Source organism: Morone saxatilis, unplaced genomic scaffold (genome assembly GCF_004916995.1).
Source record: "Morone saxatilis isolate NCDOM2014 unplaced genomic scaffold, NCSU_SB_2.0 Contig12, whole genome shotgun sequence".
NCBI classification, from domain to species: Eukaryota; Metazoa; Chordata; class Actinopteri; family Moronidae; genus Morone; species Morone saxatilis.
In genome coordinates, this window is record NW_023339674.1 from 2652582 (window position 1) to 2666320 (window position 13739).

The window sequence follows — 13739 nt, forward strand, 5'->3', positions numbered from 1 at the left end:
CCCCGTTGTGTTTTGCACCGGGTTCAAGATCCAGTGAGACCCTGCTTGAGACCACCAAAGAGACAGAAGAAAAACTTCTCCCTGTATGTCCTCTCTGTAAAGCATTCTTTCTTCCTCTCTCTGTCCACATTTCTATTTCCATCTCAATTTTTGGGGGGATTTTTTTTCACTTAAGCATCATTCGTAGTATGTAACAGAAACACACATGTTGGCCTCGAGAGGTCTAATAAAAACACCGTGGTGAAACCTGATACTGAAGAATCTCCCTTTTTCAATTAACTGATACTGTATGTTCGTTAATCCTGCAGCTAATTCCAAAATTAATGACTAAAATCTGTTCTTGAAGGGAAAACAAAGACTATATTTTTCTTTCTTCAAAAAAAATAATAATTACCACACTCATTACTTTTATGCTGGTCTTCCCCTTTCTTTTTTCTTTGTTTTCTCTGTGCATGGTGGTTAAAACTATATACACTATATAGCCAAAAGTATGTGGACACTGAAACATTTCACTGTGACTGCTGAGTGTCTCATTCAAAAACCATAGGAAGGTTTCCACATGATTTTTGAACTTGGATGCTTCAATTCAGCCGCAAGAGCATTAAAGTTGATTTATAGATTTATAGTGGTGCGTTAATGGGGTTACATTGTAGCTACGGACACTATGTATATAGCCGCTGCAGCTGTAGGTATACTGTAGCTGGCGTGCCACTTGTAAAAAATGTAACTACTCGTTGGGGCAATGGTGTCTACGGACATAGCACGTGAAGACTGGAAGAACTGTGATTGTTCAGTTTGAGCTGCTTGTGCTTTCTCCTCTGAGTTTCTGATGCTGGTAGAGATTGTTGAGAGCAAAGACAACATGAAACAAACATTTTATATAAGTTATTTTCTCCTTTTCAGTAACACACATCTAGCGGCCATCTCCACTGCAAATGTTCTCGTCACTCTCCATCACGGTGAATCTAAGAACGTAACACGGCCACTCCACCAGTGGATGACAGAATGTAAGCACAGTTACTGTGGGGAATACAATTTAAACTTGATACGGCCTGGTCACGTCCAATACATCTCCCTGGTGTTTTAGTGATTCTATCAACAGGTGAAATCCGATACTAAATCAAATCCTGTTCACCCCAAAGGTGTTGGATGGGCTTGAGGTTAGGACCAGTCAAGCTTTTCCACACTAAACTGGGAAAATAATTTCTTTATGGACCTGACTTTGCGCACAAGGGGGAACAGTCAAGTTGAAACAGGAAACTGGAAGCACATTATTGTCTAAAGTATTGGACGCTGTGGTGTTAAATTTCCATTAATTGGATCAAAGACGTTTAGTTCAAACCATGGAAAACAGCCCGAGACCAGAACTACACAGGCGGCCATACAGTGTAAAAAGAGAGCAGTGTTTTTTGTCTGACGTTGAACCTCTTGAAAATGTCTTTTCTGGGTGATCTTATTACAGAGGAACGTTCACAGCAGCACTGGCATAGTTCAGCCTTTTAGAGAGCATGGACCCACATCTCAGAGAGGCTCCACAGCGCTTAATCACACTCTTCTGATTACACACAAAGGCAGGGACACTGAACACACACATAGTGAACAAGTACAGGCTGATTCGGTCTGTGACACTGCTCAAGTTTGAAAATGTGGTTCAATTGCAGGTGAGCAGCCTTTTTTATTTTTAACCTCACATGGTGTATATGCAGCCCAGCAGATGAAAGCTACAGCCCATTTTCTCCTCCGTCTGTAACAGCAGGACAAACAGCTCTTTCTCATGTGAGCAGCTCTGTACATTACTCACATCCATTTTTGGCTCTGAAGCCATAACTGGAAACATTTTCAGACTAATTACCTACAGCAATGAGACATAATTTATCATGGGGCTGAATGTAATTATTATAGGGTGACTTACTCCACAATTATATTAAATAATCCACTTGCTTCATAATTATATTGATTGAGGTTTGTAATGGAGATCATTTTGTAGCTGGCATAAAAGAAACATCAACTGGTCTCCTCACGAACACTGAAGTTGGTCTGAAGTGTTACAGATAATACATTTTTGGTAGAATCTCGACCTGGTGTTAAGAGTCTAAAGACCCACGGTTTCAATGTCCCTTCCTGATTGGTTGCTAAATGCCAAGTGGGTGGGTCTTATCTGATATGAGTGAGTTAGAAGCCGATGCCAAAAAAAGGGAAGGAAAACAAACGCAAAAAAGTTGGCGTAATGCAGAATAGTGGGAAAAAGAGTGAAGTAGCCTTTTGTTTGAAAGTCAAATGAACTGAAATAAACTCCAAGCTGTAACGTGGCGCCCTGTTGCCAAAAGACGAGAAGACATGTGAAACTGAGGCTCAGGTAAGACCGTAACCTGACCTGTCTTGCTTTGGCAACGGCAACCAAATGCACTTACTATATACTATGACCTGCTGTGAGTAGTTTCAGTCAAGCTGCCATCCATCTTTCATTCACTTTAACTGAAGCCAGGGACACTGACAAGTTAAAGAATGTGTTTCCTGTTTCTTGTTGAGTTCCAGTTGGCTCCCGCTGAGTCCTCTGCCAAACTTTAACCAACAAATTTGCATAAGCGACCAATATAAACAGTGTTGTTGTCTACAAACTACAAGAATTGTTCTCATATATTGTCAACAGTGTATAATTGCTGTGCTCAGTATTTATTTATTTCCCACGAAACTGTACCTTAATGGTGCAGATACAATTCAAAATAGACCCAAATCGGTTTATACTACATTGCGTGTTTACATGTTTGGCTCTGATTATCACTGATTATTAATGTAGCACCACAGAAACCTTTTAAAACAGCAGGCCATTATATGTTTTTGTGACTACACCTCTGTTAAAAATCCATAATTGAGAGTCGGGCTTAGCACTGAACCTAAATACTTTCTGTCAATCAAAATGTCACACATCAAAAGCTGGCATTAGAGTTGACACCAGATGTCTTGTCAGATTGTTATGGCACAGACAAACAGAATTCGGCAATGATGTAAAACTGTGAGCTTGGTTTTGGAAAATGAAGATCTGTCGTCTTGATTAGTCAATGGATTCAGTGTGTCTGCACCACCAGTCATGTTGTAGTTGTTCTGGATCAGATATTATTTTAGATTAAATTTTTTTATGCATTTCTCATACTGCAACTTGTGTTAAACACATTAAACACCAAGGCACTGAGAAGTCTGACATACTTTGTTAAATGAAAAAGGGATTTTGAAAAATATTTCCTAAAATAAGTTAAATTTGTATTTGCACCAATAATGAAAAAAAATCAAATGATACCCAGAAGAGGAGGTAAGAAGAGTTGTGCCTCGTATTATCATCATCTTCCTCGTCATCGTCATGCCTGGTCTCTGAAATCTCCATCTGAGCTTGGCAGGAGAACATCTGTTGAAATCAGACTCTTGTCTGCTAAGTCTGTCGTCTTAGTAGACAACCACACAGTTCAGCATCCAGGAAGTTGATCCAGTGCCTGGTCTTTCTCAACCAGGATTTCTGCAGGTGACAGACGATCTCACCCTCGTAGATCCGTCTGCAGAGCGCGGCTCAGTGGAATAACGGCTGCTTCCAAACTGCTAACAAGAGCGTTCTGCGGCCAAGTGAACTCACCCCAAACAGAGCATGTAGCAAATAATTCAACATGAACTACTAACAGATGGGGGCACAATATAATCTTCATATGGATCCGATTTGGAACCAAACCCAACATTTTGGTACATCCTGTTTAAAGCAGCGCTCTGCCCATGTCTGAAAATATGCGGCAGTGATAATAATAAAAACTGGTTGAATAAAGCTGAAAATTAGCCATGACAAAATATGTCCCTCACCCTCGGAGCATTAGACACATTTTGGAGATTAAAGGACAATATGAACAACGCCCACTCACCATCTGAGACCAGGTTACAGGCCTGTAAGTGGGCATCACAGTCTCTGAGGACTGATGTGTATCAGGAGTAGGAATAAAGATGGGGAAACACCAGAGCTGTGAAATTGGTGCTCTACAATATTCAAAATTCTTTGTCAGAGCAACACATTGCACTATATTCAATCCAAAATCCAAAAATTAAAATGAATTCAATGATAAAAGTTCACCTCATCATGAGCTGCATGGCAAAATAATGTTCTGACTGCATGTTCTTATAGCAATGCTCTCAGTTAATTGGATTCTGTTCAACTATTGAACAGATACTTTTTTCCAATGAACACAAACTTGTTAAATCAGTTGCTAATTGGTTGGGCTGATAAATCATCCAGGAATCTTGTATGGCTATTTAAGTGGAGGTAATGCTCCAGTGGCTTATCATCCAGCTCAACTGAGAACTGTAGTTGTGTTTCCTCTCTTGGCCTCTGTTCCACTAACATCCGTAAGTCTTCTTGGGAAGTTGAAACATGTTCTTGGCATTTTACAGTAAGTCCATATTTTAAGATAAACAAATTTGTTCAAGTGCTGAAAATGACCTGTTTATAATAACCTGAAATAGACATTGCAAAATAGGACTTTACAGGCAGAAGTAGACCTTGTTAGAGTACTGCAGAATGAGAGGATGACCACTACTCACATCCCACTTCTTAAAAGCAGACAGTCTTGGTATCTCTTAACCATGACCACAATCTTTCCTTTAAAGAGCAGTGTGTTGGATTCAGTGTCATCTAGTAGTGAAGTTGCAGATTGCAACCAACTGTACTGATAGTGTAGCAACATGGCGGTTCAACATGGCAGCCTATATGGAAGAGGACCAGCTCCCTCTGTGGATAAAAACGGCTCATTCTAAGGTAACCAACACACAACTATTCTTAATTTCAGGTGATTACACACTAATGAAAACATACCTATGAATATTATTTTCCATTTCTGCCAATAGATCGTCCTAAATGTTACTAAGTGGACTTTTAAACTTATCCAAGTAGTCTGTTTTTCATTACCCTAACCTTAAGATATTTCCCTAATTCTAACAAACCATTTTTGTGCCTAATCATAACCAAATAATTTAATAATATAAACTACTCTGTAATGGCTAGTTGTACTGGTTTTGCACTAACAAACATTGTCAATGCTAACATAAGTAACCTTTGTATGCCTGACTAACTTATGTTTTCATTTGGTTTGGATTATTCTGTTTGGTAAGAAGCTAGCTAAGAGAGCGGTGTGGCCTTGGCTCTCTAGGACTGTTATTGATCTGTTATTGCCATAACCTTGATGATACAATCGCACTTTCAGATGTGGAGAGTGCCAATTCTCTTCAGCTCCAATAAAACATCTTAACTTTAATATCTGCTCGTCAACTACATGACCTGCCATTCCCCATCTCTCCCTTCATGCCTTTTTCCTGACATTCGCCACTCTAATAAAGACGAGAAGCCATAAAAAATAATCCTTAGAAATGTAAAAGTGAGAGACAAATAGAGTGTGATCATGGTCCATAAAGCACACAGGCAGTAAAAGGCACTCAGAGCAGGCATTTAACGCAAAGGAATTCTGGTATCAGTGCAAGGCCTTTCAATAAATCACACAGCACACCGGGGCTGACCTCCAAACACATAAGGGCACACACACAAACATGTAGAGGTGCGTGAACACACACACACACACACGCACCTACAACACTTGTACATGAGGATAGATAGAATGCTAAATGCTTGTATTAATTTTTCTTCCAACGGAAAAACCACCCACTTACGGGAGACGGATCAAACGTTCTAAAAAAAACAACAACTCTTCTCTCTCTTCTCCCTCTCTTTCTCTCTGAGGGTTGCATGCTGGGAGACTATGATGTGGTTTTGGAAGTCCAGTAGCGTCGCTGGTATTTGTACAGTAGTGGACATGAGGCTGCGAATACAGAGACATCAAAGTAAAATCAGATAAAGCGGTCGAGAATGTTGAGAGAGTCTGAAGCTCACAGTCTCCATGTCCCCAGCAGACCCAGATGTTCCAACCAGACCCAGATGTTCTGACCTTTGAACTTCTGGGGTTTTGATGGAAGAACGCAACCCTGATCCTGGGCTTTTTATACCCAGGATGAACTGCTATTACGACAGCGATGGAGACATGAAGAAAGGGACGAAGAGGGAAAATCTGTTCTCCCTCTGGAGCCCTGAGGCTGCTGCCCGTCTGTAGAAACATGGCGTTCACCGTGCAACCAGGTGTGTGAGCTGGTATAAGTGTGTGCAGGTGGGTACACACTCCTAGTAAAAAAAAGAGCGAGCTTCATCATTCCTGGTTGTTCAGACCCGGAGTCACAAATCTGTCACTGGTCAATTTCTAACGCACCTCCGCCAGCATTGCCTCGACTTATCACTTCCTTTAAAGCACAAAAGGCCCCCAGTTTTAGCTGGAGGAAGGGAGGGAGGGACGAAACAAGAGACGTATGTGGTAATGTGCATACCACTGGCCAACCTTGTAGAATATGCTTTGCCAATAGGTTGCTTAATGCTCATGCCAATAAAGCTAATTTGAATGTATTTGTACAATAATACTGGATTTACATTTCAAAAACACAACATTAAACCAGTGTTTCACAACCTAGGGGACAGGACCCACCAAAGGGTCAAACAATCCTCTTCAGGTCTTTAAAATTAAATAAAACAATCTGAAACATGACATACAACTTTGGGATGTCTACAGCTACACACAGACATACATGAAAAAAGAGATGAGGGGACACAAGCAGATATTTCTTGGCTTTAGGGGAACCACTACACTAGAACATAACATAAAGCTGGGCTTACACTGTATGAATTCCAACCCCCTAAATTATCGATGGACCATTGTGGCTATAGACAAAAAAAAGTTTTGGTTTGAAAGCACCAAGGCAGGTAGAAGTTTCTTTGCTAGCAATTTCTAACAAGGCAGAAACTTGCTGCCTTGATCATCTGGGCCATGCTGTGTGCCGATTGTCGAAAGGAGGAGAAGGAAACAAACAAAAAAGGCATGCATGCAGTTGCCACAGCTCCACCGGCCTCCATACTTTCCATCCACATAGCGCTTCATGTTGGCATAGAACTTTCAGACACTGTGAGATGCAGTGAGAAAAAAGGCACAGATTTGAGGGATTCGACTCGTGTCCCAGCTTCAAATGCACGAGAGTCTTGACAGTGGCAGACTGAGATGTCCGACGGCCGTTCGGGAGCAGACGCCCAGCAAAGCACTCACTCTAAAATGAGTCGTGTGGCTTATAAATTGTGTCAGCAACAATCTCAAATTATACACTGTATGCCCAGTTTACAATAGTTATATCTAATATTTATTTAATTTGGTCTAATTTTTACTTTTTTCTGACATTATAATCACTGTTTTGTCTCTTTATGCTTTGGCAGCAAAAATTTACTTTACATTTCTTACCAATAAACCAAAATTCAAAAATGAAATGAAAAAGAAAAAAAAAGAGAAAAAAATACAAAGAAAGAGTGACATTTATTTTATGAATGCATCCTATTGCATTTGTATTGATATTTTTCAATTGCTTTGGCAATATATGTATATGTACATCACGGTAATAATACATTTTTTATACAATATGCAGGATGTTACAATTTACGTTTTTCCCTTTAGTTGCTTTAAGGTAAGAAAAATAAATGTATTGTCTGGGTGACAGTATCTCACTTATTCTGTCTCAACTTGTTACAGCTGTTCATTGACTGTATGATGTTTACACCGAGTGAAACCCAGAAACCTAAAACCTAAAAATGTTTTCTGTGGCTGCACTGAGACATCAAATGGAAACATTATAGATTTAGCCTGATATATTTGGCATTTTAAGAAATCCTAGAATCTCACTGGAACTTTTAATTAGGCTGTGTGGGTTTGATTTTGATTTTAGGTGATTAAGGTTGAAAAGGTTAACTGTGTGTTTCTCTTTGAAACACAAATGAGTGATTTTATGTTTATTTATTTAATCAAACTAAAAAGCATCGCCAAAATAAATTTAAATGAACTGCAAGATATTAGCCACTCCCAAACTGAGGTCAAAGGTCAGGTCCAGCATGTGTGTCTTTCTGTGTGTGTGTGTGAGAGAGAAGCGGGACGACGGGCAAACATGAGAGGAGAGAGAGACGAGAGAGAGAGAGGGAAGTAAGAAGAGAGAGAGAGAGAGCTGTGTGATTATACCTCAGGTTTCCTTCCGACTCCCCCATGCAGCTTGGCCTGCACATACAATGTGTTAAGTGACCCTCCTAAAGGGTGGCCCTGTCACCCTGATGAGTATGGTACACTACACTAAAACTACACTAAAATCAACAACTACACCCTACCCTAAACTAACTAGCATACATAATACTACACTCACTCACCACGGGATGACATGTAGGCAGCGCTCAAATTTTAAAAGGTAAATATTTGATTTACAAGCGACTGCTGCAAGGAAACCACCACAAGCACACCACCACATATCATACACCACCACACGCCACCACATAAACAACAGGAAACAATTACCAGAAACCGGAAAGTGTGAATCTCGTACCAGAAACTGGTAAAAAGCTACTCTGTGATATTTAAAAGTCGAAACATCCAGCTCACCAAACGTCACGTTCACTTCAATCTCCTGGCTCCTCCTGCCATCCCTCTCCTCCTCTGGGCTCCGCTGCTGTTGATTGGCTCTCCATCAGTGCTCATTAATCTGGGGAGCCGTGGATAAATATTTACGCGGTGCTAAGGAACATCCCACCACACACTCCAGAACCACACTCGGCGCTGGATCTAACTGCCGATACGTTTAAGTGCCCAAAGCCTGGCAGCGCTCTGGAGGAAGATCCGCAGCCCGCCGGCTGCTGTATACGGAGGGTTTATGTCAAGATAACGGGAGGAGGGCGTCGATTTATGGCTGTTATCCATGGTTCAAATTTGTGTTTTCTCTCTGTGTGTGTCCACGTCCAAGAGGATACATCTTTTAACGTGTGAAGTTTATGGAAATGAAGAGGAAAATATCACACATTTCACATCTGGATATAAAACGCATCTGTTGCAGACAGCACACACACAGACACACACACACACACACACACACACACAGACAGAACACACACACACACACACACCACAGACACACACACACACACACACACACACACAGACACACACAACATAGGTGTAACCCACAGTGAGCTGGACTCCTCACGTAATAGTGTTCCACTAAGCTGTTGCCTGACCCCTCCTCCTGTTCCTACTTATTCTCCGCGGACGGGTAAACAGATCCATAATCCTGGAGTCAGCACGAAAGCTGCCAGACTGAAGAGGAGGGTGGAGGGAGGGAGATAGAGAGAGAGAGGAGGGGAGGAAAAAGGAGTATGGGGTCCGGAGGGCTCAGGTGATATTCACTTCCACTGAGGTCAAACTGAAACTGTGCAGTTTAAAGTCATTCAGTAGAAAAGTAAAAGTGGTTTAGTCTGTTTGCACGTTTGTATAATGTATGTTTGGGTGAAGTTAGCGCTTTGTGCAATTACAGCCCAATGTGTGGTGTGTGTGTGGTGTGTTTTGGGGGAAAAGAGTGTTTCGGGCATTTGCTATCAGCCTCTGGTGTTTCATATTCAGGAGACGATTCAAAGGCAAACATAATTTCCCTTCTTCTATAACAACATTCTTCTAGCAATCGATGACTACAAAGAGAGAGAGAGAGAGTAGAGAGAACGGAGAGAGAGGAGAAGAGAGAGAGAGAGATGAGAGAGAGAGAGAGGAGAGAGAAGAATTGAAGGAGAGAGAGAAGAGAGAGAGAAGAGAAGGAAGAGAGAGAGAAAGAAAAAGGGGAGGGAGCGAACAGAGAGGGCGAGAGGAAAAGTCATCCAGTCTTATCTGTTAAATTGCTTGTGTAAATCTCTGTAAACGGGTCTAGGGTCTGCTGGGCTTTGACACCCCAGCTCCGGTGTTTAGGTAGATGAATGATGTTGTAACAGCTTCGTTGAAAAAAAGATCTTGGGGTACAATTTTCTAGTTTTGGACCATCACGTCCCAGTGAAGTGTTTTACTTCACTTCTTTCTCACCATAAGATGGCTGAGGACAAAACATGCTTAAGAACAGGTGCATTCCGGGGCCATTGAAAAACTGGCAAACCACTTAATTGCGAAATGATATGGTTTAAGTCCCTTATTTTTTGTTTTTATTGATTTGCAGACAAACACCCCAAATGCCATTTTACTCAAGTTTATTCTTTCACTGTGTGCATGGGTCATTCTTCATTCTAGTTATTAAAACAAGGAACCTTTCTTGACTCAGGTCTTCATGTGGATAAATGCACATAATGGTACATTGTGCATGTGTTCTTGCAATAATATTTACTGAGCATACATAATGTTGGCGAACTTCGGTCTTGTAACACGTGAGGGGCCCTGGCCTTTACATCGCTGGAATAACCGGACTTGCTTGAAATATAGTTTGATTGCTCAGGTTGCAGGCGCCTCCTTGTAGCTGTGGCGATGCGGTAACAATCCACAGGACTGCTGAGCTACACCAAACCTAGAATAAACTGAAAAAAAAAAATGTTTTTTTCTCTAAGATGCATGTGGATCTTGCATATCTCTACTTGATCTACAGTCCACCACACTTCCTCTCTCTCTGTATTAATTCAGAAGAAATGCAGGAGGTTCAAACCAGGGTTTAGGGACGCCCCAAACGGATAGAAAAATCACATGGGCTGCGCTTAAAGGAAACGATATGTAGGATTTAATGGCATCTAGCGGTGCAGTTGGAGATTGCAACACTTTTGCTTCACCCTTTGCTTCCGAGCACGAAGGAAAACTAGGTGGCAGGGAGATGTGCAAAAACAATTAAACGCCTCTATCTAAGCTTTGGTTTGTCTTCTGGACTAAGTAAAAACATGGAGGTTCAACATGGCGGATCCACCGGAAGGCGACCTACAGCGTCGGTATATAAATGCTCATTCTACAGTGTTACAACGAACACCAATCAACGAAAACATAGTTATGAATATTGTTCCATTTCTACCAATAGATCCCTCCTAAATGTTTACAGCAGCTAAAGCTTTAAATCCTGGGTCGGCTGTGATACAAGACTCAGCCCGTGGTGGGATTTATAAGGTTACTAACTTGAGGCGTCCCACGATAAGGAAAAGAGAAAAACTTAAAATTCGCTAGTATATATATACATATATTATAGTAGATATTTATATAATGAACTTTTTTTTTTATTTATTTTTTTTTTATTATTTTATTTATATTTTATTTTTTTTTTTCTTCCCAGACTTCTCTCTAAACTCTTGATTTTCAGAGCACAATCTACAGACTGTTAATGTATGCAATCATGACTTTGGTCATCATTTCTATTATCAAATGATGATCACATTGTAGTGATCATGTTAACTTCTGATATCTGGGAACATGGAAAAGTCACTGCAACAACAACGTCAGACGGGGCACGAAACACAACCAGTCCGGCTGCCAGATTTAAAGCAAGACAACAGTGTAGCCAGATTATTTAAACCACTGCTGGTAATCAGCCACAACCAAAAAGCATTTATAATACCTCCTGCCATAGAGCCTGGACCTTTATCACACAAACCATCCATATTCAGTCATCCATCAGCCCTCACAATAGCCAAACATACGTACCAAAATACATACAAACCACATAGCTGTTTTGGTAGAGGTGACATAGATGCTAGATGTGAGGGAGAGTTAGAGGGGAGTTATGGCTGAGGGACACACAGGGTAGCATACACACATACACAGTGGATGTGATATATGTAATCTAATTCAGGCCTTGGCTGAGCTCTTGGCGGTGTCAGGGTTAGGCGAGGTGGGTGCACACAAAATCTGCCGTCTGCAACTCTCAGCTCCCCACACACTATTTATTAGTCGATCGCTCTTTGTTTCTCTCTCTCTTTTTCACCTCAGCTGCTCCTCGAACATGTCAATGTACAGCCTCCTCCCTGCTCTCCGACTCTCACCAACCATCACTCATTCTCTGCATCAGGTCGGGCTTGCTCAGGGATAAGAGACATTCTTTGTTTATATATGTGTGGGGAAAAAAAACCTAACAAATCTCTTAGCAAATCTTTTTTATTGACTATTTTTGATGAGGATAATAATACCTTTAAGGTATTCATGTAGGCCAATGGTTTGTTGGTAGACAAATCTAAGGGCCTGAAGGGGTAGTTTAATTTACACAATTTAAAAAAAATAAGTTATTACCTCAAAATGGCTGTAATGGTCCAAAACACCCTTCATAAAAAGACATTTAGGATCAAATTCAACCTTTAAGAATCTGAGAAAAACAAGCTGATTTATATAGAAATGACCTCACCACAGAAGATGTTTTAAGATTCAGTAATTGATAAAATGTCCTAAAAAGTTCAACCAAATTAAGATAAAGCATATTTACTCATTTTCCTCTAGCAGTATCTAGCCATGGGAATGTTGGAGATTTTTCTTTTGAAGTTTTAAGATATCTGACTCCAGGATTTTCTTCTCCACCCCAACAAACATCTTTTTCCAGATACCAGGAATTTTTCTGGCTCTACACCCATCTCTCTAAACAATTTTCCATGGAATATTTCTTTGGTAGTTCCAGTGAAAACTGATTTTTTTTTTTTGCAGTTAAATTGCGAAACTAATGTGAATATAGCATCTCATTATTGAACATAAATCAAGTAAAAAACAGCAGGAATAGACCGAGAGGTTGAGCAGGCTTGAATGGGCATGCCCATCGGTCCTGGGTCAACGGATTTCAATCCCTGCTCCCTTAGCTTCTTTGCCCTGTCATCTCTATCCTGCCACACCGGCATGAAGGGAGACAGAAGGAGAGGAAAAGACCAGAGTTGGCGTTGGTGTTTGGGGGGGTGGGGGGATTGGATGACATATGGGGAGGAGGAGGGAACAGTCTTCTATAGGCTACATCGCCTCCAGAACAACATTTCCTCTCTGAGCAGCATTCCTCATCTTATCAGCCCCAATAATCTGCCGTTCTCATCGTGCCCAAACAGGGAGAGCCAGAACCTGAGAGAGCGTGAGTGTGTAGGAGAGTGGGAGAAAGCGAGAAAGTCACTCCTTCTGCCCACTCTCTCTCACACTGACTCTCTCTTCCTCCGTCTGTTGGCTGGTGATAGAGTGATAAAGCCAGGAGAAAAACAGTGAGCTGTCTGCCACTCAGAGGAAGTGGTTGCAGGCAGAGCATGCTACAGTCAGAAAGAGGGGAGAGAGGTTGTAGTGTAGTGGAAAGTAACTAAACACATTTAAAACCTACTACTTCACTTCATTCTCCTTTTGACTCCACGACAACTGTTTGACAGCTGCAATTACAAATAACTTTTCAGATTAATTTTAATATTAAGAATTGTTATCGATTAAACTACTATGTATAAAGCGGTTACAACAAACTTTACCTCAACCTGATACAACATTAATACGTTAATGCATCAGGTGTTAGTCCTCCCAGCATGCACAGGGGGTATTGAACCTGTATACGTCTCAATCGGACATCAGTATTTTTACATTTTGTTACTGCTACTTTTGTCCAAGTAAAAAACTGAATACTTCCACCACTCGGGTCGAGCAAAGCAGTGAGGAAGTAGGTGGGAGGGAGCACAATATGACGGGCAAGCAAACTCTGAGAGTGATGGAGTGAGAAAGAGAAATAAATTGAGCAAGAGTAAGAGAGTGGGAGAGAGAGGGAGGAGAGAGGACAGAGAGGAAAAGTAATGCGACGGAGCAGCCTTAGGGTTACAGGAATGTGGGGGCTCCTGAGTTCAGGAGGGTTCGAAAGTGTGTGTGTGTGTGTGT

The 13739-nt window shown here is 41.1% G+C and overlaps 1 protein-coding gene across 1 annotated transcript in view; it reads right to left on the bottom strand.

Moving 5' to 3' along the window:
- Positions 1–13739, bottom strand: part of gmds (GDP-mannose 4,6-dehydratase) — a gene marked incomplete at its 5' end in the record, with an annotated part of 94969 nt that overhangs the window by 2620 nt on the left and 78610 nt on the right.